Here is a 6,702-nt window from a genome sequence, read left to right as displayed (position 1 = left end):
CCGGGCATATGGGCAGGCGCCTGTAGTCCCAGCTACTTGGGAGTCTGAGGCAGGAGAATGGTGTGAACCTGGGAGGCGGAGTTTGCAGTGAGCGGAGATCTTGCCACTACACTCTGGCCTGGGCCTCAAAGCGAGACTCCGTCTCAAACAAACAAACAAGAAATAATTTAAGCTATGTGTTCCAGAAGATGTACTTGATAGAGGATATACAATTTTTATAAATTGGAATGTTGAAAAAGTAGTTATGGAATGGTAGAAAGATAGTATTTATGATCAATAGTTAGGAGAAATAGAAGTTTTACTAATACAGGGATTTTGGTCAGCATGTACCATATATGTTTCTGAAAAATTGCAAAATAATAGGGTTTATGGGAAAATAGTATTGAGGCAGACCACTCAAAGTGTATGCAATTTAGTATGCAAGCACTAACAAACACAATACTTGGCATCTTGAGGGAATAACTTGGATATCCCAGACAGGCAGGCAGCTCAGCTTCACTGGAAGCTGCCCGAGGGGACATGACCAAAGCATGGACAAAGTTGAATGGAAATGTCAGCAGTAGGTGCTGATGTAATGCAGCCAGTGTGGGCTGCCATTGAGGCAGTGTAGGGGCAGTGCCACCTGCCACACTAGCTGAGAGCTGTGCTACCCTGGAGATGCCTTTCTCTGAAGAGGGAGACTGGGTGCAAACACGAGTTTCTGATTTTCTTAAAACAGAGTTAAAAGGACTTCTGTCTGTATAGCTGAGTTGAGAGATGTTTCCTGCTCGAGGTGATACAGTTGACCCTTGATCCACTTGGGGGTTAGGAGTGCTGCCCCCAGGCCCTCATCCTCACCCCACAGGCAGTTGAAAATCTGTGTATAACTTTTGACTCCCCAGAAACTTTATTAATAGTCTACTTTTGACCAGAGCCTTACTGATAACATTAACAGTCGATTAACACATATTTTGTATATGTATTATATACTGTATTCTTACAGTAACATAAGCTAGAGGAAAGAAAGTCATGAGGAGGAGGAGGGGTTGGTCTTGCTGTTTCAGGGGTGGCAGAGGCAGAAAAAAATCCATGTGTAAGTATAAGTAGACCTGCACAGCTCAAACCCTTGTTTTCAAGGGTCACCTAATTATTTTCCTGCTAATCTGCTCCCCTAACTGATGAAATATCCCATATGAAGGAATACAGCTCCTATACTCTACTAATCATATGTGAATTATCTAATGTTACAGAAACATGTGCTGTAGAAGAACAGATTATATTTCAGAGCAGACTGAGAGTTTTTTTTCCCATAACAATGGGACTTCAAATCTTCCTGGGGTAATAGAAACTCAAATCAATAAAGGTGTGCCAGAGACACCATAGCCTCAGTGTCTCTGGGATTAGAGCTAAAACCATTTCCAGGATTTTAGTCCATAGTGAAAAATATTCAGTTTGTGATCATGACTGATTTCAGCAGCATGCTTTGTTGTTTGTTTAGTTTTAAAAGAGCTTGTCATCAAGTTGTAGTTTCTAAAAACAATTTTCATACCTAGGTTTGTCTAATCAGCACACTATAAAAAGCTTAGAGAATGGATTTTGCTTGCTAAACACTAACTTCTGATGGTGATGTGCTATCCTTTAACATGACCCATGAATATCAAATCGGTTAACATATAGAGGACTGTGACAGTATAATAATTGTGACAGTGTAATATTTTCCACTTGCTTCAATGTAAGGAAACTAGAAAAGTATCAAGAGATAGTCGATATATCTAGGAAAAATTAACTTTCTTTTTTTTTTTGTGGGGGTGGAGTCTCAGTCTGTTGCCCAGGCTCCAGTGCAGTTGCATGATCTCGGCTCACTGCAAACTCCGCCTCCTGAGTTCAAGTGATTCTCATGCCTCAGCCTCCCGAGTAGCTGGGATTACAGGTGTGCACCACCGTGTCAGGCTAATTTTTGTAGTTTTAGTAGAGATGGGGTTTCACCATGTTGGACAGGCTAGTCTCGAACTCCTGACCTCAGGTGATAATGCCCATCCCAGCCTCCCAAAGTGCTGGGATGGAATTACAGGCGTGAGCCACCCACTTTCTTTACATTTCTGTTGGTGGTGATCTGCAGTTTTTTAAGGTCAAGGGAAAAGAAAACTACAGTAATAAGGAAGATTTCCTGTTTGGGGCCGCATTCAGTAGCCTGCAGCTGCTTTCACTTAGGGCTTTGATTGCTTTTCAGTAAACAGCATGTGATAATACTTCGTCAAATGCTTTGTTTTCTCTTTTCATTAAGATGATTTCTTAGATTTATCACAACTTTTGAGTATTTCTAAGGTTAAATAGCATTTTAGAATTGATTTTTTTTTTTTTAAATGGAGTCTCATTCTGTCACCCAGGCTGGAGTGCAGTGGCACGATCTCACTGCAAGCTCCGCCTCCTGGGTTCACGCCATTCTCCTGCCTCAGCCTCCCGAGTAGCTGGGACTACAGGCGCCTGCCACCATGGCCGGCTAATTTTTTGTATTAGAGATGGGGTTTCACCATGTTAGCCAGGATGGTCTCCATCTCCTGACCTCATGATCCGCCCGCCTTGACTTCCCAAAGCGCTGGGATTACAGGCGTGAGCCACCACGCCCAGCCTAGAATTGATTTTACAAAAGAAATTTGATTAATATAGGATTGGATTGCTTTAAATGTTGTTTTAGCTTTGCTTTTTAATGTGACTAATGTAATCAGACTTAAATCATTAAAATTATTTAGAGTAGTGAAGATGTATAAGTCATACCCACTGGAACAAATGTCTATGACCTTTTCTCAATGAGAAACTACCTTTAATTTTTCCAAAGTCTTGTGATTAGATTACTAAGGTGGGTGATAATAGTTTAGAGTTACTGATTGGAAAAGGAAATGTTAGTTGCTATGGTTTTGTTTCTAATGTACTGTATTTATATGTAAAGCATTTCCTCTCTTTATTACAGGACTTTTTTTTTTTTTTAAGTTGCTGATAATGGCCTTTTTATGGGCCAAAAAAAAAAATCTTTATTTCTTTCCTAGCTTGCTGGAAATTTAGCTTATGTTTAGGAGATTCCTCTTAAAGAAGAGAAAACAACATACAGATTCTATGTATGGCTTCACATCTACTTGCTTTTATGTCCATGGGACCCATAAAATATTTATGTTATGCCCAGGTTATAAAGAACCTCTGATTGTTCATTCAGCCCTTGAACAAACATTTATCTTCAGCACCTGCACAGTATCCTGGCACATTATTTGCTCAGTTCTGGGATGGTTCATGAAGCACCTGCTTTACCAAGCGATGCACTATAGCTGGAAGCAAAGGCTCAGTAGAGGTGCTCTGTCAAACACTTAAGTCAGTGTTTACAGACAAGTCATAAACACAAAACAGAACAGCCCGTGTTTTAGTTTTTGAGGTTGTATTCTAGATTGCACTTTGTTCTCTATTGCTTGAGTCATGGAACCCCCTCTAGAATATAGACCTGATTAATTTGTGTATAGCTACTGGCACTTATACAAACAACAAGAAGAGTTCGGTAAATAGAAAGATTACTCTATTACTTCGTATATTATCTTCCAATATATGTGTATTGCATAAAACTGATTAATTTTTACATTTTTTCTTTGTGTACATGTGAAACAGAAGATTGCCTTATGGACGATTGACAGGTGGTACCTAAATGTCCTCTTCAGACAAGTGGAATCCCATGTTAATGAAAGAAAGGACCTCATTTTATGAAGAAACTCAGGTCCAGAGAGGTTGTGACATCCCAGGATTACACTATAAATTAATAACAAATTAGTAGCAGGATGCACTTGGGCAAACATAGGTCTAAGTCATGATGTTAAATGCTCAAACCCTCAAAGAACAGTTTTAATGAGGATTACATTGCCTTCTCTTGCAGAATAGGTTCGATTCTGAATTCTCACAACCCTGAAAGATAGGTGATGTATGTCCACATTTTGTTGATAAGGAGACTAGTGTTCAGAGAGCTTTTGACACAAACAGGGATGGCAGAGTTATGACTCAAACCTGGGTCTCCTCTAGTGCTGTACTGTTTCTACTACCCATTTCTTAAAATTCACGGTGTGTCAAGGATACTTTAAATTTTGAGAGGCTTGTTACAGAATGAGATGGATTGAGAAATCTATACCAGATAGCAAATTATAGCCGGTATACTTTGTTATATATATGTTTAGCTTTGTGAGAGCACTTCCGAATGTCATCATAAAACCAGTGCCTAGGCCGGGTGTGGTGGCTCACGCCTGTAATCCCAGCCCTTTGGGAGACTGAGGTGGGCAGATCACCTGAGGCCAGGAGTTCAAGACCAGCCTGGCCAACATGGTGAAACCCCGTCTCTACTAAAAATATAAAAATTAGCCCCTTGCGGCCCGGGCATGCCCAGTGCGGGCGCAGCAGCCTCGGCCCTGAAAGCGCCCCGCAGAGCCAGCCGTGGTGGGTGAGGGGCCGGGCCGGAGCTGCGGATCCTTCGTGATGAGAGATTTGGGGACACTTCTCTGTCCTCTGTGTAGTTGAGTTTGGTGGTGAAGAGATGGCTGACAGTGTCAAAACCTTTCTCCAGGACCTTGCCAGAGGAATCAAAGACTCCATCTGGGGTATTTGTACCATCTCAAAGCTAGATGCTCGAATCCAGCAAAAGAGAGAGGAGCAGCGTCAAAGAAGGGCAAGTAGTGTCTTGGCACAGAGAAGAGCCCAGTGTATAGAGCGGAAGCAAGAGAGTGAGCCACATATTGTTAGTAGAATTTTCCAGTGTTGTACTTGGAATGGTGGAGTGTTCTGGTTCAGTCTCCTCTTGTTTTATCGAGTATTTATTCCTGTGCTTCAGTCGGTAACAGCCTGAATTATCGAGGACCCATCACTACATGGAGATGTTTGGTCGTGGCTGGAATTCTTCCTCACGTCAATTTTCAGTGCTTTTTGGGTGCTCCCCTTGTTTGTGCTTAGCAAAGTGGTGATTGCCACTTGGTTTCAGGATATAGCTAATCTGGCATTTGAGGTATCAGGGAGGAAGCCTCACCCATTCCCTAGTGTCAGCAAAATAATTGGTGATATGCTTTTCAACCTTCTGCTGCAGGCTCTTCCTCATTCAGAGAATGTTTGTGAGTCTCTTTCCCATCCATCTTGTCAGTCAGCTGGTTAGTCTCCTGCATATGTCCCTTCTCTACTCACTGTACTGCTTTGAATAATATCATTGGTCAATAAAGGAATTGAAATGCACCAGCGGTTGTCTAACATACAAAGGAATTGGCCTTACTACTTTGGGTTTGGTTTGCCCTTGGCTTTTCTCACAGCAGTGCAGTCCTCATATATTATCAGTGGCTGCCTTTTCTCTATCCTCTTTCCTTTATTCATTATCAGCGCCAATGAAGCAAAGACCCCTGGCAAAGCATATCTCTTCCAGTTGCGCCTCTTCTCCTTGGTGGTCTTCTTAAGCAGCAGACTCTTCCACAAGACAGTCTATCTGCAGTCGGCCCCGAGCAGCTCCACTTCTGCAGAGAAGTTCCCTTCACCGCATCTGTCGCCTGCCAAACTGAAGGCTGCTGCAGGCCACTGAGTTGCCTGCTATCCAAACGGAATGGGTGGGATTGGAAGAAAGCTGTGGCAGCTCTTTTCCCTATTCACCTCCCCATGCCAGGGAAGGCAGGACCCACTCTGCCAAGGGCCCTCTGCATATTCCCTTCTCTCTGAAGAACTGAAATTTTTGTCTCTGGTACACGTAAGGCAGAATGTTCCCAGACACCAGTGTGTGGATTTTTAATATCACCGTGAGTCTGAAAGGACCACAAGTTTTTCTGCAGCTGTTTTCTAGCGTTTGCCAGTCCCTGTGCCTGGACTGATTTGAATACTTTGTTTTTCTCCCTGTGCCATTTACCCTTCCACCTTTCCACCCTGCCTTCTACCACCCTTGGATGAATGGATTTAGTAATTCTAGCTGTTGTATTTTATGGATTTGTTATTATTATTATTTTTTCTGTGAAGCACATACATTGGACATGGGAGGTAAAGGAGTGTCCCGGTTGCTCCTGGTCACTCCCTTTATAGCCATTACTGTCTTGTTTCTTGTAACTCAGGTTAGGTTTTGGTCTCTTGCTCCACTGCAAAAAAAACAAAACAAAACAAAACCCTGAAGAGATGAGATAGGAGGAAAGACCTCACAGCCAGTTCTGCTGGGTTTTGAGGAGTGATTTTCTTTCTTCCCCTTGAAGGGGAAAAAACTATTTTCACTGGTACATTTAACGTCCCCCAACTATGGGGAGGTACCGATTATGGACAAGTGCCACTGCAACAACACTAAACCTGAACTTTTCAACTCCGTTGGGGGTGGGAGGTGGTGGGCAGAAATTTACTGTTGGCCACTGCCAGGTCTGTTTCATATTTCAAAGGAATATTGGGTGCTGCAAATAGGAACTGAAGGGGTAAATGTATTAAACCTGTGATTGGTTGTTTTTCTGTCATTTTAAGACTAAATGTGGGGGGCAGATGTCAAAATACTTGTACAATTTTAAAATGTCACAATTAAATGTGAGCTGGTTTCCCACAAAAAACTAACAAAATAAATTTTAAAAATGTCTGGTTGTGTCTAATTGTGGTTTTAATTTGCATTAATGATATTAAGCATCTTTTTATATGCTTATTTGCCATCTGTATATCTCCTTTGCTGAAGGCTCAACTCTTTACTCATTTTTATCAGGTTTC

At 42.0% G+C, this 6,702-nt stretch overlaps 1 pseudogene across 1 annotated transcript; it reads left to right on the top strand.

Annotated features, from left to right (window-relative positions):
- The first annotated feature begins 4,370 nt into the window (after positions 1 to 4,370).
- LOC105511692 lies at positions 4,371 to 5,560 on the top strand (annotated as a pseudogene). The gene has a single exon (XR_001001752.1). The product of XR_001001752.1 is annotated as an etoposide-induced protein 2.4 homolog pseudogene (transcript).
- Positions 5,561 to 6,702: the final 1,142 nt, after the last annotated feature.

The sequence above is a fragment of the Colobus angolensis genome, unplaced genomic scaffold, assembly GCF_000951035.1.
Source record: "Colobus angolensis palliatus isolate OR3802 unplaced genomic scaffold, Cang.pa_1.0 Scaffold202, whole genome shotgun sequence".
NCBI classification, from domain to species: domain Eukaryota; kingdom Metazoa; phylum Chordata; class Mammalia; order Primates; family Cercopithecidae; genus Colobus; species Colobus angolensis.
Note: the sequence above shows the minus strand (reverse complement) of the source record. Positions and strands in the feature narration are given on the sequence as shown.